This window comes from Plectropomus leopardus, chromosome 22, assembly GCF_026936395.1.
Source record: "Plectropomus leopardus strain MGB_pleo_1.0 chromosome 22, ASM2693639v1, whole genome shotgun sequence".
Taxonomy (NCBI): domain Eukaryota; kingdom Metazoa; phylum Chordata; class Actinopteri; order Perciformes; family Serranidae; genus Plectropomus; species Plectropomus leopardus.
Window position 1 is genome coordinate 17380069 of NC_142197.1, and position 26741 is coordinate 17406809.

At 39.1% G+C, this 26741-nt stretch overlaps 1 protein-coding gene and 1 long non-coding RNA gene across 3 annotated transcripts in view; one reads left to right on the forward strand and one right to left on the reverse strand.

The window, feature by feature from the left end:
* Window positions 1-26741, forward strand: part of tafa5a (TAFA chemokine like family member 5a) — a 329946-nt gene that overhangs the window by 21240 nt on the left and 281965 nt on the right. The window lies entirely within an intron of this gene.
* LOC148185892 (uncharacterized) lies at window positions 1915-13907 on the reverse strand. The gene is made up of 2 exons (XR_015775465.1): window positions 13760-13907; window positions 1915-2451 (listed from the first exon to the last, which is right to left on the reverse strand). It is a non-coding gene; the product is annotated as an uncharacterized LOC148185892 (long non-coding RNA).

Sequence of the window (26741 nt, forward strand, 5' to 3'; positions counted from 1 at the left end):
GAAATTGAAATGAGGTATTAAACTCTATTCTGGCCTCGAACCTGGCTTTCTAGAATAAACCCACCTTTCACGCTCCCACTCTCTTTTCTTTCTGCTGTGCTCTTGGCTAGCGGGGCTCACGCTGTGCCGGTGGCTTGTGTGTATGAATATGAACGTGTGTGTGTGTGTGTGTGTGTGTGTGTGTGTGTGTGTGTGTGTGTGTGTGTGTGTGTGTGTGTGTGTGTGTGTGTGTGTGTGTGTGTGAGAGAGAGAGATGCTTGGTTTAATATGTTCCTTTTACTATATAAGGCAAAGAAAAATGTATGGACAAAGCACTGGGGGAAAACAAGATACTAGAAGAAATGACAGCAGCTCAGTGATGTTGCTATGGCAATAGAGCCAAGCCAGCATTTCATTTTTGAGTCCATTATAATAGAGTTTGGTACTAATATAGTGTTTGACAGAAGTGTTATGTACAAGCATTAGCCTGGTGTTTGCTGAGGCCTTGTTGCTGTCAGAGGGCTGGACACAGGCTCTGTCAATAAGCACTGATGTTCTGCCAGTGTTTCTGAGTTTAGCAAGACTGTGTGGAGTGTACAAGAACACACACTTTTTTATTTTTGTTTGTTTATGGTGATATGTCAATATTGTTCAATTTGTGATTCAAATTAAGTGTTTTTCCCACTAATTTATTAAAATTAATGTATAAAACAGTGTGCAGTCATTTTGATAAATCCAAATGCACTGCTAATGATGAAATACAAATATAGACAGCACAATTACAAAGAATCATCATATACATGGAGAAAATCAATTTTCTCATTAATGTCTGAAAATTAAGTAGAGTCTGGAATTAATTATTTATTACATTTTGGAAGACGATTTTAGAAATTATAAATACAGAGAGACAATTATTTGTGTCATGGCATCTGAGGATGGCGATGCCGCCGGGTTTCAGGCTGTGGTTTTTTAAAGCACTCCAAACAATACGTTGGTTTCTTCAGCTTGATTAATTAATTTATTTTAATTTATTTTCAAACAAAGGAGCTTCCAAATGTGAATCAAACTGGTTCCAAAATTCCAATAAAATTTTATACTGAATGAAAAGAATGACTTAAGTGACATAAAACAAGCATTAAGTGTACTAAGAAGTGTGGTCAAAGGTAATCAATCAGTCAGGTCACCAATTACCAGCCTGTTGTCATTCCGAACTGCTGCCATATGTCAGTGATTATGGCGTAAGATGCTGACGCCAATCGCCACCTGATGCACCACCAGGCAGCGTCGGTTTGTAACACAGCCTGATGGAACCTTTTGCAATGTTGTGATATGCTATTGGTAGACTGGATAGCACCTGGTGTGGCAGTATGATATGCAGACAGACAGTGTCTGTTAATGCAACTGGACTAAACCTGTTGCGGCTGTATGATACACAGCTGGATGCCACCCAAGGGCTTGATGTTCACTTCCCATCTAATTGTAGAGCCAAACCATGAAGGTTTAGAGTGGCTGAAATCAGCTCGGGCAGCTGAATCACAGATGCCTGGCAGAGATCTGCACTCATCTGAGTGCGCTTTTTTAGTAATTTTCCACGTTTCCAGACTATGGTCTTAACTTGTAGGCTGCAGTATTTGTGTTAATGACATTCTGAGTGGTTCTTGTAATCCATGGTATGTGAAAATATTTAACTGTAGATTTGAGTAAGGTTGCTTTGGTTGTTTTACAAATTAAATCCAACATAAACTCGTTGAATTTATGTCACTGGTGACACTGATGGTGGTGTCCGGGAGTGTGTTCCAGATTGCTTCTTGTTGTGCAGACTGTTTTGCAGCGTCTGAATAGACAGAAATGGAAATGTCCTCAATCCTCAGAGGTGTATAAAACACTTCAATGCTAGAAAAAAGACAAAGAAAAGGAAAAGAAAAAGACAAGAGACAAAGCCTGCATGAATTTAATGCTGTATTTCAGTAATTGCTACATTTGTGTTGGTATATCCTTGAGGATTTGCAGTATATATGCATTTACACTTCTTTTGCAAACGCACAGCAGCGTCAGAGATCTCATACAATGGCTTAACATTGTCCTTGGAGAGCTCTTTTGCAGCTCGGTTTCCCTTTTCTTTTTGTAACTTTTAGACCGCCAGATGCTCTCCATGCTGTAAAGAGTCAACAGTAACAAAGAGCTTCAGAAAGAAAGAGAAGATTTTTATTTTTTATTTTTCTCGCTATGTAGGAATTCAGGTGTACCAGTTACTTCTCCTCTCTCACTCGTCATCCTTTTCTTCTTTTTCTTCTCCAGGCCATTTTCACAGATTCACCATTCTTGTCTCTGTCTGTCCCTGTGCCTTACCTCTCTCCTCCTTGTCTTCCATCTCGCTCCACTTTGTCCTCTTTTCTGCCCAGCATCTGCACCGAAGCAACTTTGTCCACGGAGAGCTTGAAAAGGCATCTTGAAAAGGCTCGGCTTGGCAGTCTAGGATGGAAAACAAATTAGGAGTTCACAACTTCAAACGGAGCCTCACCAAGGCAACCCCGACTCTTCTGCCAAGGGTTTGCCTCGCTCGCTCTGAGACAGCCCGTGAGAAGAGTTTTAATAAGCGCAAGCTCCATCTGAAGTCCTTTGGTGTAATAAAGGACGATAGTATGTCTACTTTTTATAATCTCCCTTTCATTTGAATATGGATTTGTTGCCTTCTCAGACACTTTGCACTTAGTTCCTCAAAAACTACAGTTTTAATTCTGAGCTAAGTCTAAGATGGTGTGCCACCACTGACAGCAGATTAAAGTTTTATCATGTTATTACACCTTCGTCCAACTTGAACAGCACCACAAATGAGCAAAAAAAAAGTTTGCTGACTGGTCTGGCGTGAGATTTTGGAGCAGATGGACAGGAAAAAAAAGATGCTCCAAGTTTCTTACACGAGCCTCCGCTGTATTCTGAAGCCAAGAGCTTTATGACTGCCGAAGAAATCTGCCTGAGAAATGTCAGCAATTACTCCTGTCAACCGTCTTTCTATTCCCGTGTTTACCTAGGAGAATATACCTCGCTGTTATTGATCTACAGTGTGTAAAAGGTCATAGGATTGAAGATGACAGCAGTCGCAGTAACCATGGAGACTCCCTCTCTCTGTGTCTATGCCCAAGCTCGGTATCAGTCGGAGGGTAAAACTTTGATGCTTTGTTGCTTTATAGGTGAGCGATCTACAATTCCCTTCCTGTTGGTGTTATGCGCCTTTGCCCCGTCTGTAGACCAAACATGTGGACGCGGGGCAAATTCTCTAACTCTCTGAGACACATACAGCTTAAAGTCTAAACACCCAATCCTATGTGCATCCTTCAAGGATTGATTTAAGCCATTTGCCTTGCACTGATGTTTGTTCACTGCTAGCAGGGAGATTCTTTTGCAATCTCTCTGGTGTTTCTTCAGCTTGGATCAGTTGGGTTCGATAAATCTGCTTTCTACTGGACAGATTTACTGTAGTGAAGATGCAGTTACATTAAATTCAAAACCTAAAATATGGTAAATATTTGGCATTCAAAGCAACCATTAGCTAAGGTCAGGGACCTTAAAACCAAGATTGTATACACATTCATTTACATACATACATACATTCACAATATAGAGGTGTATTTGCTGGGTCGCAAGGGCCAAAGGGCCACATTTAGAAGCCTATAAAATCACACTCTTCCCCTCCCCCCACTTTTTAAACCATGACTTTAATTTGACTTTTCTGGGCCAATTTAAAACTCACTACTCTAATCTGTTTTTCATAAAATGCAGTGGGCATCACCTATACGTCCCTGTTCTACTACGTTGTCCGTCTGGTACCCCGACCTTTGTTTTTCTCTGCTGTTTTAATCAATATCTGAACCCACTGGCTGTCATCTGATGAGGATAAAGCCTCTGGGGTGAGGCAGGCCACCAGGAAGTGCACTTGGCTTTGAAGGCAATTTTTTTAGTGGCCAAACAGATAAATTACAACTCCAGAGTCCATTACGTGATGCCATTGGGCCCAAAAAGACTTTTTTCTCATTGACTTACAGCAGGTAAGAGACTTCTGAAAATCAGTGGATACATTTTTTGTAATAGCGAAAACAATAAATGTAGTGACTCCTTTCGCCATCAGGATTTAATCTTTTGGGTTTGATTACATTGGAAATTCTAAAACAACTACACAATTAAATCATTTTATTCTGATTTAAAATAGCGGAGCACTAAAACCAGAAGTAGCCGGCTCAGCAGGCAGGAGGAACTAGAGGACCTGAGAAATCCAGTGATACCAACCATGTCATTAGTTTCTCAGGATGGCGGCTGAATAACGCTCCAAAGTTAGACCTCAAGATATCTGAATGAAAATGGCTTCTGTTGGTACCCATGAGTCTTCCCGTTACAGATATGACCACCTTAAGCTAGTCTCACGCTGTCATTTGATTCCTAAAGAAGACAATCTGGTAAGAATTGCTTTAACTTGTCAATATGGACTTCATAACTTTTTTGAAATACAAAATATTGGAATTTCATGTTAATTGCAATTAATTGCAATTAACTTGAAATTCTGTGCAAATTGCAATTTAAGAAATAAATCATTTGACAGCACTACTTTCAACACCACAGCTCTTGCCACATCACTAGATGCAAAGTAAACTTTTCACTACAGCTGCCTGCTGTGGATAACAGTCCACATTTCGTCTCACCTTTCCTTCTCCTTGTTGGACAGCCAATTTATTTGCTTGAGGCAAGGGTCAGTGGCCGTGCTGAGGACACTGGCCTCATTTGTGTCTGACACTTGTCACCTCCTTACAATTTCCTCCAACAGTTTACTAGTGAAAAGAAACGGAACGCTGAGTTGTATGTCAATTACCATGGCAACCTTTGAGCAATCAGGTCAGCCCTAATAGATGTGAAAGGCAAAGCCAACACTTAATTTCTGAGTGTAGATTCCTCTAAATCATAAACTCCACTTTTTATGTCATTATAAGTTACTAAAGTGCCCCAAAAATAAGTTACTAATTTGCCAGTATAATAATAATGTCAAAGGCATCAGCTTTGAGATGTGATAGAAACCCAGTGGCACAGGTGATTTATTTTCTGCATTTGTTTCATTATTTTATAAGTATACTATCATGTCTGCCACAATCTTACTTTTTGTCGCACTACATAAAAGTCACACTTTGTTCTTATGGGTATAACTCAGATTATTAACCCTTTGGAACCTGGATTGACATCAGTTTTCCTTTGCTGCATTCAGAAGCCTTTCACGGGCTTTTTAACCCACTAAAGACTGAGCAAATTGGTTTGATGTCTTTCGAAAAGGAAAATGGAAAAGGAAATGGCTAACTTGGCAAGAAATGTCCTAAACATTGCAAGAAATTAGTAAAAGGGGACAATAACATTACCTAAAAATTAGTTTTAAAGTTAAATTATTAGAAAATTATCCAACAATTTGGGGAAATTTTCATAAAACTATATTTCACATTAGAATTTTATATTTAATATTATGTCACAAAAAAGTGTAATAAATAATTTTTTTCAGTACATTTTTAGGACATTTTCCGGTTTTTGTTTGTTACTTTTTTCTGCTTATTTTCTGCTAATTTTCCTGTAACATTTTCACTATTTTTTATTTTTTTGGGGGGGCCACTTCTTTCACATTGCCTTTTATCCATGTTTAAAAAGAAATTAGGTTGTGCTGACATGGCAATATATGGCCACAGAAAAATACAGACTGTTTTTAGTTATTATACTGGTCAGAAATGTAAAAATATATAGCATGATGATACAAACAAGACATTTTCCTCTGGTATTTTTGACACATTTTTTGATGGCCTTAAAATATAACGTTGCTTCTTCAGGACTGCCTCGTAGATTTCACCTCACTACCTACTGGAAGATCCATTTCAAGCCTTTTTCGTTTCTTGGGAACCATTGCATTCCCAATAATAGAGAATATGATAAGTATTGCATGGAATTTCGTCAACTTCTTCATTCCAAGTGGGCATATGTTTGCTGACTGAGTAATGTATGAAACCAGAGGCAGCCAATGGGAGTGAGTGCCCCAGAAAGAGGCCTCTGTACTCTGGCCCACTCAGCACGAGCTTGACAGCTGGTAGTTTCACCACTGGGAGGTTTGCAAGGCTTTTTCCCTACTGTACGAGTACTGTAGCTAGCACATGTAAATGCATGATACTCCTGGCGCTGGTCCTAGTTCTCTCAATTTCTGCTGGCCAACAGGCCAACTCCATGTTGTTCCTCATCCGTCAGTGCTCGCTTGTGAAAGTGATACCAGCCCCAGATTCTTAGGCCGAGCCTTGTCCACTTGGTGTTTTGCCTCTTGGTATTTGCATTATTTTGGCGCTGTGTGCGCGATTTTCAAAGCTTCCACTTGGTTGTGTGCTGCTGCCACCCTTTTTATTTATTTATTTTTTTTAAAGAAAAGGCCTGACTTCCCCTGTGAGTTGTATTTTGCTGTGGGCTATACACCCGTAAAATTCCAAACACAGCAAAATAAGAAATTACAGGCAGAGGCAGAGATTACCTCTGTATGGGTGTAAACATTGGTTTTAGGGAAAATCCTGCCTACTGTACCTTTAAGGTAAAATATGTGTTACTTCTTGTCTAACTCTGGACAAGAACGTGAATAAGTGTAATTCCCAGATTGTTGAACCATTCCTTTGATTTGGTGTTCATTATTTTAATTCAAGTCCTGCCCCTCAACACAGACTACCCAATCATACCGTAGTATTTTCTAACTTCTACAAGAGTCCGACAACTACACGGCCGTGCTCCATACACTCTTGCAAATTTTTTTTCTGATTTTCTTCATTTTTTCGGCAGGTAATGTGGATTTCTAGCTAAACGTGTAATGAGACTCGTTACCCAGAGAAGTCACAAGGTTATGAACATTTCTTCCAAAATCAAACCCTGAAATGTGTAGTTGGCTGGCTAGCTTACTGAAAGTATAGCTCACTAAATGTAAGCGCATGCTTTTTCTTTTTAATGATTATAACAGTGAATAAACATTTACAAGTTAAAGTGTGGGCTCCATGCTAGCTCCAACAGCTTGTTGGACCATTGCAAAGTGACGTTTCATACAGCAATTTATGCTTTACCTGTTAGAGTAATCCCGCACTGTGAAGGAAACAACCAGTACCATTTTGCAAAGTTGGAACAAGAATGCTAATGTAATGTAATTTGAGTGCCTTTCCCATATTTTGTTAACACTGAAAGAATAATCATCCAAAATAAGACTTTAAAACCAATTAGCTATAAGTCTGTGTGTCACACCAACATTTAAGACAAAGCACAATGCTTAAGCTAGCCATAATCCCCATGAGTGGAAATGTAAGACTAATTTCACAGATCTATATATTATACTTCATTTGGGCACTGTGTGGTGTGCTCAGTCGCAATAAATAGGAGGAAGGGAAAGTGTTTTATAATATCTCATAATGTGTATGAAGTAATGGGAATCATTTTTAATCATTAATGTTCATCGATGAATATTTTACGAAATCATCCTCTAAAACAAGTGGTGGAGCTGCAGTGCTCAGTTCCAAATAGAACAGGTATTTTATACACACAATTAGAGTCAAGACAATTTCATTTAACTCTAAATTTTCATTATTTCTAAAACTCTCTTTTTACACATCAACCATTCAAAGAGTGACCGGAGATAGCACGGGCACCATTAAGCGTCATAAATCCAGCCATTAGTAAAGCAACATGTCTGTTTTGGAGCAATTTGCAGCTTCTCGTTGCACCCTTTCATGCATAATGTAATGGTTTTAGTCTGGGTGATCAGAGCAGAGAAGAAGTGAGAGGGGAGATCTCGGCTAACAGCTCGTTATGCCACGCGTTCCACCAGCTCATCAGTGAGCAGCCAGTCAGCCATTAAGTGTAATATGTTATTAAATATTTATTTGGTCCAAGGCCACTGCTGTGCTACATAGATCTACATGTTCGTCATTAGAGGACATCAGATGCATTATGAATGCAGGATGTGAAGCGCAGAGGTCATGTTGGAGTTGAGGTTAGAAAGGGCAGAAAAACCCCAAACACCTGCTGGTTTGCTCACAGACTCTGATAATTGCAGTGACGATGGCTGATGCCTGCTGCTGTTCCTAATATTGCAGTTTTGTTGACCCAAGACATAAACTGATCCAAGTTTCTCCTCTCCTTCCTCTTGTTATTGCATAGATGTTGTAGTTTATAAGTCATGCCAGTAGAGCTGCAATGACTGATTGATTACTTTGTCAGTTTTTAACCAGATTATTAAAACAATGTGGGTAGTATGTGTAGATGAACTGTGGTAGACTTAACTCCATATAACCAGTGCCTACACATCCCCCTTGGCAAAACACTGTAGGGAAATAATATATGTTTTTTGGCTCTTGGGGCTGCTACTAGAACCACACAGGCTGTACTTCCACATTTTTCGTATTGCCAACCAACCATGCTGCTGCCACATGGACACCCGCCCCTCTTTCTGTCTCTCAAACTCTGACAGAAATCTAATCAAATGGCAAAACTTGGCAGTGCTAATCAAATATAAATCAAAATAATGTTACCGCACTGCCTGTTTATCTCCTAAAATGTTTTCAGAAACGTATTTTAATGCCTCGTTTCGCCATAATGACAAGAGTTTGAACAGGAGGCGGACGCCATGCTGCTTCCTGCAGTATAAACAGAGGCTGAAAAAACAGAGATAAAACTGTGAAACTAAGCAGTGCTGATCAAATATAAACCAAGACATGTAGTTGCATATTTCTTGCTTTAAATATTTTCAGAAACGTGTTTTAGCTTACCATTTTTCTGTAATATCAGATACGGCTGGCCATCAAAGTTTTGAATGAAGAAGCTCACTCTACGTCTCCCAACAGTGGAAGCATTTATTGGTAGTTGTAGGTTTTCTACATTTTGAGCAAAAGCCAATGCCACACTTCCTTTTCTCTATTTTCTCTGGTCATGTAGCACCAATTTCAAAAGTATTTTTTGTTTTTCTAATGCATAGATGGCCTTGTTTTATGTGAGAACAACTTATCGAATAAGCGAGAAAATAATCATCACATTAATTGACAATGAAAATAATTGTAAGTTTGAGGCCTATATGTTAGCGGGGGACTACCATTTTAGTCCAGATTAAAATAGCTGAACAATTTGTGAATTTTTGTACAGACAGTCATGTTCCCAGAGGATGCATCCTACTGACCAGAGCCACTGTGAAGCTGCCAACTGTTGTAAAAGGTGCTGACATTGATCTAGTGATTATGGCCTTAAATATTTGGGTATGGTTCTTGATGACAAACTGAAGTTTGATTCCCATGTGTATGAAACCTACGGAAAGGTCGAGTAGAGCCTTTTCTTTTCAAGAAAAATGACCTCTTTTAGCATTTCTTCTGAGATGATGACTGTCACCTGCTTTAAAATGTGTTGGTTTTCCCTCTGGTGTTTACGTGAGCCATCTTAATTGGCACCAGCCACTTTTTTTCTTTGCCATTTGGTAGAATATTAAACTGGAGACTTGGGTTTTTGGTCTAGTCAAACATACAGTTAATCCCCCAGCAGCTTTTCAGAATGTTTGCATGCTGTTTTCACAAAAGACACAATCATAATTTGCCCCTTTTCAGAGCAGTTCTCAGTACTACAAATGCATTTTGTGGCCAGTTTCAACTTCTTGCAGAAGCTGACTCAAAGAGTTGCCCTGTTTTGGGTAAATATAATTGATAACTGCATACAAATACTCCATTGTTTGGTGTTATCAGAATAAAATGTATCTAATTTAATTGCTCATAAAATATTAATATAATTTTTAATATATCAAATTTGCAGTTTTCACACTGTTAAATATTGCTTCCTAGAAGAACTGATATGTTCTTTAAAAAAAACCCACTGACCTCCTGGCAGCCTGAACTGCTTCCTGTGTGGGTGGAGCCCCTGAATCTGTACAGGAAGCAAAATCACAGGTGGCAAAGCTTCCCTGAACAAAGAAGCAGGCAGACCTCAGGTGGATGCCCTTTCTTTTATCAGTTAGGTATTCATCAATAACCTGTAAGTTTACTTTGTTTGATTTTTTGAGAAGGAAATGCCATGTGATTCTTGCTGTAACATGTTTTAGTTGTGGTTATCTTACTCTCTCATTGTTTTATGGTTCAAATACCAGATTGTCAAAGGGTTGAAGTGTATAGACTGCATATTTTTAGGAGTGTGGATGCTCCTATCTTGCCTTGTGATTCGATATGATTCACGATACTGGGCTCACGATACGAATTTCTCAGGTTTTTTTTAAATACAGAGATTACAAAAAAATTATGACTGAAAAATAGTCTGATATTTTAAACAAAAAAGCAGAATATCTCATCTTAACATTCTATCTTCTTTTCTATAGAAAACTAAATAATCCCGTTTTTTTCTGAGGTAGGGTATAAATGCAAAACAAACTATGCAATGAATGCATCTCCAGACATTCACAATGTCCCCTGCTGTTAAAAAAAACCCTTTCACTTGGACAGAGGTGGCTGGTGTGGAAAAGTTTGCTTTTGCTAAAAAGGGGAAAGCAGAGAGGGCAAGTTTTAAGAACTAAGTTGTTTTTTCCCTACTTGTGGGTGATAAGTTGGGCACTCTCTTTGGCTCTTGTGCTTGTCTGGGCAAATGGGGTTGCAAATGCGCCTGTCAGTGTGGTTTGGCCGTGCAGTCGTCGTTAAGGAGTAACGTGCGTAGGCAGGGCTGACCAGAGCTCCTGACGACGGTTCTCATGCTGCAACCTTTATTACTTTCTGATTGAGTAAGCTCAAATCTGCCACACTTCCCAGATGACATACATAGACATTCTGAGATGTCTTACATACATTACAGCCTTTAGATACATTTGATTTCGACATTTTTTTTACCTTTGCTAGACTACAGTGATTTATGAATGCACTTGCCCAGTGCCTAAAGTAGTGTGATGTTGTGTAACATTGTGTTGTACATTTTATTTCTGGCTGTGGAAACTGGTCTGTGTGCAGACTGGTTGTTTCTTAAATATATAAAAGTCTGCTTGGGCTGGTTCCTTCTTATCTGAACTTATCTGTTTACATATGTAAAAGCCAACACCAATATGGCCTGCGCTCTCACAATATTTTCTTGATGTTGGTCCCCAAGGTTCCACAGAACTTGGCAAAAAAAGACTTTAAATACAGTACCCCCTCTGCTTGGAATAACTGACTTGAACTTATCTGAGCTGATTACTATGGGGGGATTTAAGACAATTTTAAAGGATTGAGAAAATAACACTCTCAGTCAACGTGATTGCTCCTTGAATTGTTACTGAAATCATTTTAGAAAATTGTACAATTTGACTGTTTTTTGTGTTACATTTTAACTCGATGCTGGGCTTGCTATTTGTGGTGTGACAGCTGTACTGGTGTGCTGGATGCTTATAGTTGTAACAGTGTTTATGCTGCCTTCTTGGCCAGGTCACTCTTGAGATTTTATATCTCAAGTAGACTTTGACTGGCTAAATTAAGTATATATATATATATACACACAGACACTTGAGCATTGCTCTTAGCATAATGTCTTGCACCTAATGGAAAACAGCAGTGCATTATGGGTAATATATACTCACTTCTTCTGAGGTAGACCTCATCAATTTAACACCATTTTTCCAAACAAATGAAACAACACTAATGATGGCTGCAGGGATTCAATGAGGGCATGCTGAACAACTAATGAAACGCAGTCCTGTTCCTCCCTGTTTCCACGCTTGAAAGAGCTCATGGGATTCACAATGAACTTTCCTGCCTTCAAGTATTTTGTGGAATCATTATCGCCTCAGTCTTTTCCTGCCTAAATACAGGTTCACACAGAATTTCTGGTACCAGAAAGTGGTTGGCAGCTCACTGCTGTTATATCAGAGCACTGTATTGATAAAGTTTGCTGCATAGCACCTACACTCAAGATTTAACCATTGTATCACTACATTTTAGTTCAGGTTTGAAAGAATTTTTTGGATGTTTAGTACTAGAGAACAATATAAAGTAAATTTTGGCAGGCTATCGTCAAGTGATAAAAGGTGGCCTCTTAGTGTGTTGCATGTTTGTGGTTGAGTGACAGTGATGGGGGCTGTGCTCAGATAGTTGTTGGCAATAAGAGCAGAGGAGAAATTAGCAGAGTTATCATGTAATAAATGTACAGCGTAGGTTTCAATTTGCCCATGAACAATGACAAAATAAGCCACAGTAGCACATAGGGAGAGGAAGAGACAGCTTTTAAAGAGTCAGCTGGAAGAATTCTAAAAAGCTTAGACAATTTTCAATTATTTTCTGAGAAGATAAGAGAGAGGGCATACAAGACGACGGGGGAGCCAATGAAACAAATCAATGTAAAGTGTAGAGAGATGCAGCTCACACAAGTGATGGCAACAGGATGTATACAATCAATGTAGAGTTTTTTTTAGTACACTCACATCTTTATGTGAAATCAAAACTAATCAGATCAAATGGTTACAATTTAACAAAATATAAACCTTGTTTTGGAACTTTGTTCAGATTTTCATGTGTCAAAAGACCCTTTGATACATATAATCGGATAACACTGTGCAGGGCTCCCCACACTTTCATTTGTAGGGACTCGACACAATAACAACATCTGCCGCAAGCTGGATCATTCATTAGGAGCACTTTTGGAATAACTAGATTATTCTGTTTTGTTGCACATTTGCAGAGCGTATTCTAGGCACAGATTGAGCAGCACAAGCAGAAAAGTGAAACTTAACCGTTCAATATGCTGGGTCTAAAAGTTTAGCCTCAGCAGTAACTGCTTCCTCTCATCCATCAATCTGTTCTGATCAATCTGATCGATTGATCAATATTCCACCCTGGGAATACCAAAATCTGCTGTTGAGGAAAAAAAGAACTCACAAAGAGTTCCACCTGTGCTGCTTTCACGAACCCACAGATAACTTCTAAATTTAGAGAGGAGACACAGAGTGATAAAACTGAGTGAAGTCAGTTTTGCTGATAGATGAATAGATGGAGATATAGATATTACTGAATACTACGTTTTAGTGTGTTACTCTTCCAAATGATCTTGAAGTTTGAGTGCGTTTGGCTTCATGTTTCAGTTTTAAACCTGTTGACTGCAGTATTTATATTTACAGACTTGATAGTGAAAGACGGACTAACTACTCACAACATTAGACTTGCAGTACTTCAGTTGTATTAGGTGTCACTTTTTGCAGTAATTATATTTATTTACTGCTGCTAACCTCCAGCACCAAAAGCAATGTTCTTTCAGGAGTACTGGTTGGCCCGTGCTCCTGAAATAACAAAGCTGGAGTGTGTGTGCATTTGTATAGTTGTGCATGGGTGCATTTGCGTGTTTGCTTTTTATGAACTCAATGAGGCACAGGAGGAGCGCTACAAAGTGGGCTATACAAACACATACCACAGTTAGGTGCCGCTGTGCTGAGCTGCGCCGGGTGACTCGACAGGGTTTAGACTATGGACCTCACTGCAGGGTGCAATAGACACACGTACACACGTACACACACACACGGGCGCAGCAGGTTCCAGCCACAGCTCATTACTGCTGGCTTAAATGGATCGCAGCACACACACTAGGATTAAATGGGTAAATAGCACAAATAGATCAGTGTGTGCTGGTCTCTGTAAATGTTCTGTGTTTGTTGTGTGTAAATGCGGACAACATACAGTACACACATGTGCCTGTTGATGACAGCTCAGAGGTCAGAGGCAGCATGAGATCATGAGATTACACAGTGACACATACACACACTCACCGGTCTGTTTACGCTGAACCTCAGTCACCCTGTATGTCAAAGCCGGAGGTTGGATATCTATATCCACAGTGGCACAGAGCATCCCTCACACACCACTGAGCGATAGCCACATTATACAGTGCAGAAAATCCTGTTCCAGCTTTATCAATATCCGGCCCCGCAGCCAAAAAAACCCGCCACAGCCAACAGAAAAATATGACTGCGTGCGGGAGACAGAAAATATTCATCATCGCTCTGGAGGAAAGGTTGGCTCTGGGGAAACTGCAGGTTGTTTGTTCAAGCCAGACAATGTTGTGTTTGTTTATTGTTGAGGTCTCTAGCCAGCTGGCTTCCCCTTCATTGCCACGGGATAGGAATAATGGACAGCCTGGCAGTTGGGGGAAAATCAACTACTTTTTTCTGGTGTTTTTTTCCTCCCTAATATCGGTTCGTTGGAGCACAATTTCTCTTTTACAGCAGCGCCCTGCTAAATGCTGTTACATGCATTCACAGCTGCGAGCTGTCCTGTGCGACAGCAGTGTTGTGCAGTTGGCCAGAGTGCTGCTCCTGCGGTGCTGCTGTGGGAGTTTGTTGCCTTCCTCACCTTGATAGAAGGTGCTGAGAGACTGGAGGGAGGATGCTGTTCATGTCTTTTCCTGTCAAGATTTCACTGCATTTTCGCTAGTGAGTCCCCTGGTTGTTCTCAGCTCCTCAACATCAAGCGTACTAAAGGGCGCGTTTAGTATTGGCTGGGGAGAGTTACCTCGTGATCAGGGAGATCATTCGCTGACAGGAAAGTTATCTTGGCCACATCCAGGGGCTCGAGAAAATTAATTGGAGAGGCATTTTCACCGGTGGAACGTGACTATTTGCTATTATTGCTCATGTGCACAAGAATAGGCTACATGCATTTGTGGACGGTGACAAAGTACATTAAATACAATTTTTGAGTATCTGTACTTGAGAATTTTTTTTTTTTGGAAACGTATTACTTTGGCTTCACTACATTTGAAAGACAAATATTATACCTTTGACTCCACTACATTTTTATGAAGGCACTCATTACTTGTTACATTTGCTTTGACATCAGCGGATGATTTTCTTTTCTTTTCTAAAATGCAGAAGTCCGTAAACAAGTGATCATGCAGTACTGCATTTGATGTGTTTGTCTCAGTGGTGTTCCTTTACCTCTACCTTAATTTAAGAACTGCACAGGTTCTTCCCGAACTCCGAGACATCGTTTTCAAAAGTAACGTCACACAGAAAGCAAAGGTAAAAGTAGAAAATTGTTCACTTCTCAGTTCACCTTGCATTCAAACGCATATGAGAGGGAGGAAGATGCCACTGCGGTAATGGCGACTTTTTAACTTCCGGTTCTTTCCCAGATTCGAGTATACTTATGCTTCCTAATTAAGCATTAACATTGTTACATCTTGTTTTGTTTGTACCAAAAAAGTGATCAGTGCAACATTATATTTAAAGTTGTTAATTGCAAAATTAAGTGTAGACAAGATTTATATTCAAAGGGAGAGCTGGAGAAAGGCTTTTTAACATTAGATTTTTCTTTTTTGCTGGGAGTTAGATGAGAAGATCAATAAAACTTTCATGTCAGATCTATCCTTTAAATATGCATTTAAGCCAGGAGACAGTTAGCGTAGCACAAAGGCTGAAAGCCGGGGGAAAGTCTAGCTCTGCTCTATCCAATGTTTAAAGAAAAAAGTGGCTACCAATCACCTCTACAGCTGTTTCCCTCTGCTTCGGTTGCCTTCTGGCTCTACCTTGATGTTTTCATCACACATATATGAAAGTGGTATTGATTTTCTCATCTAACTGTTAGTCAAAAATGCAAAAAATGTTGAACTATATCTTTTTAACCACAGCATGACATTAAAAAGCCTTTACACACCAAGGCCACATTTTTCATCTGAAATTGTCATACGTTAAAAAGTAAATATCACCTCAGGTTGTTTCAATAACCAGAAACGTCTGTGCATCATTTAAGTTTTCGGAGCAGGTTTGATTTTCCATGTGGGGTTGTCAGTTATGCCATACATAGATTCTAATTCTGTGGGAAATGCTGATTATTTTTTTTTATTTTTTATATAAATCATATCAGGACAAGCATGCTGTAAAATAATCATTGGAGAGAAGTGCACATATAAAAAATAAAATACAGATCAATAAAATACAGAGATGTCAGGATATTATGTGAACTACACTACACAGTGGTAAATAAAAATATTTCTGCTAACAAATGCAGATGAGGATTGACTATTCAGCTGACTGAACTGCGAAACTTTCACCTCCAGAGCAGCCAGGAGGAAATGAGTCGAGTTTATGTGAACATCAGAGCGCGGGCTGGCATGTAGAGCCAGACTGTGGCCTCTTCATGCTTCCTGTGTTCCTGAACTGACAGCTTCTGCTGCCCCGCCAGTGAACTCTTGCATCTGCCTGATTTCTCTACTTAGATGCTGTGACTGTACTATAATATAACATGATCCTGCAGTTTTTAATTGTATATTTAGATACTGAAGGAGGATGTTCTGTCTCTCTCCCTTCTCAGTCTCATTATTTCTTGCTCTCTCTGTCTCATGCTGTTGTATATTGGAGGAAGCAGATGATGTTTGAAGCGTAATTGCTAATTGCACAATGATGTTCCCTTCAACTCTTATCTTGTTTCACGCCAAATCATGCTGGAGTTCTTGTCACTCAGCAAATAGTGTTGTGTCTTGTTATGCTGATGTAGATTAGTTGAATGAAGATTGCGCTTATTGCCACACCCTTCAGTTGTTCAAACGCTGATTGTGGCAGAAATGAAGGTATGCTTCAGATGAAAGCACTGAGAGGCAAATTACAAAAAAAAATCCTGGTGATTCATCTCTAAGTTTTATGTTTATGCATCCTGATCTTACAACTTGTCGAATACTGATTCTTGGTCAGTGGTCCTCAGTGTTCGATATCAACACACCCCTTAGCAGCAGTATGAGACGCGACACCTTTCAATGCCCTGATTAACTGCCATGATATAAAGAGAAAAAAAGTACGCACAGGGTGGGCGGGAGGGGAGTTAGATGGGTCAGACAAACTCAGGACTTTCACCCGAGAGACCGCTGCTTGTGTCATTTGTGAAACTAGAGTCAGCTGAGTTCTTTTAGTAGTGTAGTGTAGCACTATTTAAAGCATACTGCGGTAGTGACAATGTCACATGACAATATGAGACATTAGTAACATACTTATTTTAAGCTGAACCGTGATGTTTTTTTTCCCATCAGCCTCTGTTGCCTAAACCTTAGGATGTAAACTTAAAAAATAAGTTTTTCACTCATATTCTAAGATTAGAGTGAAAACAGACTGTATGTATTTAAAGAGTCGAAAGTATCTAATCTTTTTAGTCAATACAGAGGTTTATTTTAAAAAGGCACACTGCATGTAACGAGTGTAAATTGACATGCCATTCCCAATTTCCCAAATCTGATACTGCAGCGTCTCCTAGAGCATCATAGTTTGATTTGTGGGGCCAATGTGCATCAGCATTTGATGAGTTCATGAAAATGTGTTGGTGTTATAACTGTAGAATTAATTGTATTTTTTATCCATCTAGAAAACAGGTAGAAAAAAAAAGTTTTGCCAGGATAATTTTTCTTTGTTACTATTTTTCATCTGTGAAGGGTGCATGAAGGCTATTTGTGTGCTACTTATGCAATATTACTGTCATTTCTTTCTTTTGGCTAAAATCTTTTTTTAATCGACATGACTTGACTTGACAGAAAGACATTACAATAATATTACACAAGCTGACATGAGATACTTTTAATACAGATTTAGGACAGAAAGATCTGGTCTAAACTAATTCAACTGACATGAGAATACATTTCCTGCAGTTTTTTTGCCCCTGAACATTGAACAAAAGCAGCATCCTGTGTATATGAATTTCAGTCAGTTCAATTCACGTATTCAGTCAAGTGTAGCTTACATTTATTTAAATGAAAATATTGCAGATGACACGTTTTTTTTTTTTTTTTTTTTTTTGGACCCTCATATGCCATTTTTGGTTTAGGGCATCTTTTAATTCAAGGTTCTTCACTATTCCATCACTACATTTTTACCTTGGGTCTTGGCTTTTAAGTCTTTTGAAATCTCATGACACCATACTATAATAGTGAACAATACTTTTTGCTTTCATGGAGTATTTCTGGGGCATATCCTCCTTGTATGAAGCAGCATTGGCCTATTTAGTGTCAATGCGGTGCGTGTACAGACCCGCAGGGTCCTCTGCTCTGGCTGGTCGATAGAGCTTAGAAACCATGATGGAGGACATTGAAAGGAGAGAATGGATGATAATGAAAATACCTTCACTGGATATTCTTTACTGTTCTTTTGTAGGTCCTCAGGGTACTGGTTACAAACATGTTAGACAACATTTATCCGTATAATGTCACATATAACATTTATTCCGTGTAATGCAATGTCCCCAGTAGGTTTTACATTTTTAAGGAACTAGACACGTTTCTACTCCCCATAAAAGGAGGTTCTTTTGACGATTACAAGTTCTAATCTCTGTTAAATTATTTATTTTTTCAGTTTTATATCAAGCTGTGTAAATACATCTGTGATTACCATTTCTGAATTACCCCAGAATCACATGCCTTTGATTTTGCGCTCAAACCTTCCAACCTCCCATGGTGTTCTGCATGCCTGACACAGCTGGAATCATAAAAAATGCATTCAGTGTATGTTCATCCCAAGCGGCTACTGCCATGGCTGAGTGGTGAAGGCAGTGCAGGAGTGCCTTAAATCGCAGTTTACAATAAAATCAGTTCTTTCAGAGCTAGCATTTAGTGTCCATTAGATAAAGAGTCAGTTAGTCTCAGCATTTCTTTTAAATTTATTTATTTATTATTATTATTATTATTAACATCTTTATTTAATTATCTTCTGATATGTATTCTGCATGTTGGCTTTAAAAAAAACAACCCTCAAATCAGGAAACATCAACCTAATGCGCTTTAAGTTTTATCCTAGTGATGATTTCAATGGATAACTTGTCTATGCCCTTTTAATCATTCTTCTGCCCAACCAGCTGAAGCAGGCTAGTTTCAGAGATGATGCGCTCTTGATTCAGAGCTTTGAAGAGTCAATAGTGATCCAGCGATATCCAGTGAGTTGAGGACTGAGAGCCAAATCAGTTCACCGAATTCAAAAGTCAGTTAGTACCACCAAGGGGAGCACTGCAGATGAAATGGTACTCAAAGCAGGGGTGCAGGCCTATAGAGAGGAGTAAAGAGATATTATAATATAGCAAATCAAATCTGATGTAAGAAATGTAAGGGAATGTGATGGTTAAAGTAAGTTTGCTGTGGAATGTAACATTTCAGACTTTCAATTTACTTTCACTAACTCGCTACGTTAAAAGTTTCTTAAAGTTTCGATGAGGGATGTCAACAGTTAACAGTGAATTGTGAAAAACCTATTATAGAATGGGTTCAGATTTTTATTTTTTGAATTTATTTTTGGCACGTATTGTTAAATAGGCATACAGTGGTGTGGACTGTGATCTAAAAGGGTTAAAACTTTAAAAAAAAAAAAAGAATCTTTACTGTATATTACCTTTTTTTTTTGGTCTGTATTTAGAAACAGCAGAGGTTTGAGCAAAACGGTAACATCAGCATACCAAAATGCCTAACAATGACGATGCTATCATACTGACGTTAAACAGGTTTAATGTGTACCAAATTAGTTCATGTCTTAGTATGTTAAAATTTCTTAGCACTGAGCACAAAGTTGCGCTGACACTGATAGGAATGTCATTTGTTTTGTACGTAGTTTGTGATTAACCAAAGTGTTGGACAAATGAAAGTCAGGGATCCCCAAATGTATTATAACTGAGGGAGCATGTATGTTAAATGTTAAATGCTACATTTCATGGCAGTCCATCAGAGGCATTTCACTCAAAGCTACAAAAGTTTCTGTCCAAGTGTGACCCTAGTCCTAACCCCTGCAGCAGTTTTGGCCCAAAGCCCAGTTAAAATCCCCTGTAATTTTTCAAAATTAAAACATTAATCACAAGCTAAGGGCTGACATGTTTCCCCGCACCACTTGTCCTTCTTCTCCTTCTGTTATTTCAAGAGTCTGTCATCAGCTCTGCATCTCGTGCATCACAAGTTTGGCAGAGCCGGCTGTGCCCCTCGGTGGGTCTCTGTCTTCGACTGTGCATGGCGGTCCACGGCGGCATGGTTCACAGATGATAACCGCTCTCTGCTACATGTTGCACACATGAACCCCACTGTTGAGGAAGCAGAGGCAAACACTGACAACAAAGTCGCCTTGAAGCCCCTCTCCCTCTCTTTCTTTTATCTCTCTTTCTCTCTTCTTCAATATAATGCAACTCTTGCCGTTACGCAAGAGAACTACCAGCTTCATGTGTCTCCTGTGCAGTGCTCTGAAGTTTGTGTACAATATGTGAGCAAATGACCCCCTAATCCGAATGTTTCATCAGTTTAAACAGAATTCTAAATCTCCACATATTAATTAGTTATAATGGGTTGATGGCAACAAAGATGAGACATTATTCATGACATTACTCATACGATAAGGTCTGCATAGACAAACATACTAGAAAGACCAAACAAACATGAAATTGGTGTGAACCGGGGGAATTTTGAGAAACAACTGCCCTGTAACCCATTAGGTTTGGCCAAGGCCCAATCTGCTTTGAACAGTGATTACTGTTTTCTGACGCTGAACTTAGCTTCGCCCCTGTTCCCTCGTCAAAAAGCAACTTTAGCCAGTTAATCTTTACAAATGAACTCACGTTTTTGGACATTTGAAGCCCAATTGCAATTGCCAGGAGTGAAAAGCTAATATTAGGCCATCAATGAATTACACTACGGTCACAAAATTTAAAGGCGACACCACTTTAAGACTGTTACGGCGTGTTCGGAATGGTTTGGCCTGATGACATTGTGTAATTTCTTTTTGGCCACTTGATAGCAATCGTCCTTTTTTAGACACATTAAAGCTTCAATGTTCAAGAGTGGGGTATTTACAGACTTTTTTTCCTTTGACGTCAACCATAGACCTTATTTCAGGCTTCTAACCAAAAACCCATTCAAAAAAAAACATTTGCCTTTTAGACGAGGGAACTGGAAGTGCTCAAAGGTTAACACATTTCGGGGTTTTAGGATTCATTCCTTGGTTTCTCTAATTGAGTATAGATCAAAAAGGTGAACTGACCGATAGATAGTAAATGGTTTTATATTGAATACATAGCCCTCTATACAGCTAGATTTTTTCTCCAGTGGCTGAATTTTTTAAAGAAAATTGGAGATTTTTTTTTTTTTTTTTTTAATTACTAACAATTGAGCAATGTGAAGTTGCTTTGTTACTTATCGTTTAGGCAAAACAAAAGCAAGACTGACATTATCATTACTTTTAAGGAGCCATATATATAACTCACTCTGATGACCCATGTTAATACGCATCCTACCACCCTTCAACACAGACAAAAAAATCACAGTTTTTCCCCTGTCTTCACACACACATAAGGTACACACACACATTTTCATATATACTCCAAAGGGGCCTTAACTGCAGATTAGAGAAAGCACAGGCACAGACAGAGAGCTGCTTCATTACTGGTGGCATTTAGCAGAAGGACCCCTGCACCTTATCCAAGACAAATGCCAGTGTGCGGCACACAGTACCACCTATTATATACTGACATCTGTGGAAAGGTTAATGCAGTCCTTAAGTGGAGGAGATGCCCGGCTGCTCTGGATTGCTTTGGTTTTCTCCACTGTCATTGGTCCATGTGGTGTGAAGGGTGGAAACAGGGGCATGTGCAGTTGTGTTTATGCCTGTTTGTGTATGCGTCTTAATATTGTGTGACAGCATCTGCTATGCCTGTGTTTGTTTGTTTTGTTTTTTTTTCTCTTCCACATATAAAAATGATAAAGCATGAAAAGAGAAGTTCTTATTGTGTAGGTGAGGTTTGAAGAGAGAAGTACACCTCAAAGGAAGAAAGAAAATAGATGACATGCAGCAGTGCAGCTTAATTGGATAACAGATAATAGGGTGTCAACGAGTGAGAAGTTAAGGAAATAAAATAAAAATAAACTGCAAAAGAAGGGTGCACACTAAAGTGAGGATTTGTGTGAGTGCAATAAGAGAAAGGGGGTAAGGTGGGGAGAAAAAGATAAAATGTTTTTTTTAAAACCACAGAATTTACTGGATTAACCCTGCATGCTCTCATTCATCATTCGCTTAATCAGAGATTAGGACCTGGGAGTGTGCAATTAAACTGCCCTTTATCAATGAACTTTAATCATGTATTGATGTGTGTGCCACATTCTTAAGCATTTTTCCAAGTCGGTCCAATTGAACCGTGTGTTTAAAAAAAAACAAACTTTTTTTTTTTTTTTAATTTTCAACATTTTTATTCAGGCTTTTAGAAGGTAACATTAATCAGTGCGACGAAGGTCAAAAGGATGATATTGGCTTGGTTTGTTTTGGGTGCTTTGGTTCAGTTACACCATGGCCTTTTTTGATTCTGTATGGCGCTTTAGAATCTAGCAGTGCTGACATCAAACCATTTTTCAAGCCTGCAAAGACTGCTAGCAAGCAAACGCACCTAAACAATGCAGGTTTCAGAATTTTTAAGAAAATTGGCTTCAAAAATGTTTTAGGACAATAATAAGATGTGAAGAATCAACCCTATCCCCTAGATATTTCATTTTTATGCAGCTTACTTGTAGTGGAAAAGAGGAACTGTTGTTAATTCATGTACCCGGTTAATCACAAAATATTGATACTGAACATGCAAGTAAAATGTCCATTGACTGCAAAAAGACAATCTATTCTGCTGCATAGTTCTTTTAATTTGGACATTCAAGCTGCTAATACTGTGTCACTACTCATCCCACCACCACTGATTCACACAGTAAAGTAGCCCGATGTCATTCGAATCTCCAGTGAAATCCAAGTTGTAAGATCACCTACAAGTGAGTTATTCCCTGTAGTTTCATTGCAGCCATTTCCCAAGCTAATGAAGTTATCAGGGACCAATTTCTCACAGCATTAAATGTCAAATGCAAATTCTTTTCAAACCAGCTTGTACAGTGTAATAACTTCCGTGTAAGCAGCACTGTGAGTACCGAACAGTTGAATTGTGCTGCACAGGCTGCTTAGAGAAATCAAGATGTATTTTTTTTTTTGGCAATGCATTAAAATGTTTGGGCTGTTAAAAAGACAATTTCAACGCTAGCAGGAGGAAATTCCTGGAAATGCCGCTGATAGGAATCTAAATATACACTTGAATTCAGAGTGAACTCTTCCTCACGCTCCTCTTCAGCCACCCTCCTCGCTCCTTTTGCTCCCGTGGCTCGGTGTCACTAGGAATCAACTGTAACAGCACAACACGACATCCCCAGGGATATTTAGAAAAAAGAAAAAAAAAAACCTGTAGAAACAGAGCCATGCCTGTTGTTTTGAACAAAAAAAAATGGTGTGCAGGGAGGACAGGGAATCAAAGAAAACATGTCTGCAGGTAAAAGATTAAATTAGGGATTTTCAGTCGACTGCCTGAGGGTAGGGTAGCCTCTGGAGAGAGTTTAAAAAAATGTCACGACTTTTGTTTTGAAATTTCATTCATAGCTGAGGCACTTGCAGGGCTTTGAAGGGCTGTGTTGGAGGAGAGTAATTAATAGAAGTGGCTGAGAGTTATTAACGAAACAGGAGAAAAAAATCGGAGAACAGTGAGTATTTAAGGATCTCAGAGCTGATCTTAACATCTTTGCTCACAAACGTGGCTTGAAGGAGTATAATGATGTGTGTGGATATAATGATCTAAATGATGGCAAGAGGCATTGTACTACAGGTGCAGCTAATCAAGCTAACGAGGTGATTCTAACTAGTGATTTGCTGTGCAGTTAGTTAGATGGAATATAGGGGACATATTGGACTTAAAAGGACGGAAACTAAGAAGCTTGTCCTACCCACCTGTCACGCTAAGTAGCCACGCATTTTAATTATTGTACATTTAAACGGATGAGTTGTATAAAAAATAATCTCATACAGTTTTTTTCCTTCTTTTAATTGCACCAGCTAAGCTAAGTATGCGTATTTTTTGCTGTTAAACTTGGGCATTTTAACATGTGGCTCGCTTTTGGATTCAGCCTCAAGTGGACAGTTGAGGAACTGCAGTTTTTTGGCACTTAAGTGATGGCTTCATTTATCTTCATGATCCTCAATGTTCATGTTTAGATTCATAAATATACAGTAAGCTTTTTTAATAGGACCATCAAATCATCATTACTTTAGTAAAATGCTATAAAAAACTACAGCCAAAAAGGGACTTAAATATTGTGGAGCTAAATAAAGCCAATATCGTCTGTCTTACTTTGTGACAGTTTGCTAAAAATGGATAAGTGTAATTAATTAATGATTTCTAAAAATGGAACCGTCTTCGTCACTTTCGAAATGATGACTTGTGCTGTAAAAGATCTGTTCAAAATTGCAAGACCTTGCAATATTTGCATGGAAACTGTTTATCTGACATAAAAAATGTCCTCTGTTGCAGCATCTTGGAATTTCCTGGAGGGGCTGATTAATGTTGGATGGAGTCATGTCTAACTTGTTTGTGTCAACGGGTCGGAAGAAGTTAAAGTTGCATGATTCTGCTGTGATGTTTGAACCGGGAGTCTGATTCAGCGTCTTACTCATGCTTCCTCGGGCAAACCCCCCCGATACAGAAATAACCATCCGCTTCTTCATGCCTTCTGTTGACTCTCAAGTTGACAGTCACACAAACAGACACGTGCACAAACATGGGTGTTGTAACACAAAAAACATGTACACGGGTGGACAGACACAAACGCAGACACGCACACGGGCCTTGTAACACATCCACAAAAGGGAGCTCCACACACACGCACACACACACACACACACACCCTCCCTCATTTTTCCGTAAATGATTTATCTGCTCTGATTTGGGAGAAATGATTCTCTGTAATGAAACAGACAGAGTAGATGATTTTTTTATTCATCTCGGGACAAAGCGGGCCATGGCCCTTCTCTTCATGGTAGACAGCTCGTATAAACACTGCCAATGAGTTTGGAGTTTTCCCATTACCCCCTCACACCCTCTCATCATCTCCACTCTGGATTCGGCACGCTCGGACAGACAGTCCATCTAATGAAGGCCTACGAATTCATCGCTCGACGCCTCGGAGAACCTCGCTGAGAATCTTTCTGTCACCATCCTCTACTTAATCAATTTATAGGTCGTGAGCTACGGGCTTAGCTAGATGATTATTGTTATGGCGAGGCGGGCGTGCTCGTCGCTCGCTTGTCTAACCTCGCTAACACCTCCAGAGCAGGCGGCCAGATTGAACGATAAAGTCGTCTCTGCAAACCCATCCTGATTTAGAGCCCCTCGTAAAATTGATACTTATTTTTCTCTTCTCCGTTGCTCACTGAAGTGCGATATCATAAACTGCTCCTCCTCTCTTTTTTTTCCTCTCCGTCTTCTCGTTTGGAGATTTAAGACTCTGGGTCACAGGGGTCACTGAGCAGGGTTCTCTCAATGTCACTGATCATCAAGCGACTGTCTCTGAAGTCTGGAATTCTATTCGTCTCAGATGCGGAAAAAAATGACTGGCAATCCCAGTCTGAGTCACTACCAAAGCTGGAAAAACACAGTGGCGAAGGATACGTGAGGCGGCTTCTTTGAGTGCTTTCAACAATTTTCATTTTCATGAGACTTCAGCGGATATTCAGGGCCTTGTGACCCCACATTGAAATCCCTCCCGTCTTTGTCTTTGAGCTCACATGGCGGCGCACGAACACATAGAAGATAGGCTTTGCTTCACCATTATTATCTCCCTGGAAGTAAGCTGGATATATGAGCTGCAATGCTAGAGCAGGTCAACAGCTGTCATAGCTCTCTGAGGTGATTGACAGACAGAAAGATGAACACAAAGGACTGTAGAAAATGACTGCATTGTTACTGAGCAAAAAAAGCTTCTGCACATGTGGAAAACAAGTGTATATCTCTTTAAAAAGCATGTTGTACTACTGTAAATGTAAATGAAGGTATGGGTAAGTCAGATCCCTGGTAGCAAACTTATATATACCCAGAAACCTAAAAAAAAAAAAAACTTAAACATTTTCTACTACGCCCATGTCTATATTGCTGATCCACCCTGGCGGAAATTATTGGGAAGCTGACATTACTATCTTGGGCATGCATTAGGCACCCATTGGTACCAATGATGTGTATGAACATTTTCAAAGTGGTCCCTTAAACTCACTTAAAGATAGAATGACTCTGAGTTCTACAGGCCCATGAGTCTCCACTTAACATGAGAGAACTCAATCCCAGTCAATATTTTGTTCCCTACAGTCAATGCACTTGTTCAAATTAAGGCTGTATTTGTCATTTTAAAGAAAACCAGTGTATTTGATGAATAACAAATCACCTAACAAAAACTCATAACAAAAGGATTGTTTTGGAGCTCAAAATGGTAATTGCATTGGTGTTAGCCTGTGCACATTGGATACTAAGTAACATAAAACTAAACTATAAAATAGAAAACAATTAAAAAAAAAGTATATCAGCATGTAATTCCTTAACTTACAGTATTGACTTACTTTTCAACTAGCCCATATACTACAGCAGCATAATTGAATTCCTAAAAATCAGTTACGGTTGGTTTTGGTAGCTTCCCCAAGATTTTCAGTGTCCCCATCTTGCCACCCCTATGAAAAATGTTTGGGGGCTCAACTGTGCATTATGAACATAAATATGATGCGTTATAATTTCATTTTAGCGCTGTATTTATAGTTACAAGCACTCATAAACATTCATAATGCTTTATAACAATAATCAAAACACATTATAAAGTGTTTTTTATAAATACTTAAAATGTCAAGAATCGTAATACTTCATATTGTTGGTCATTCACTTTTTTTGCAAGGATCATAGTTTATAATTGTCCTAAAT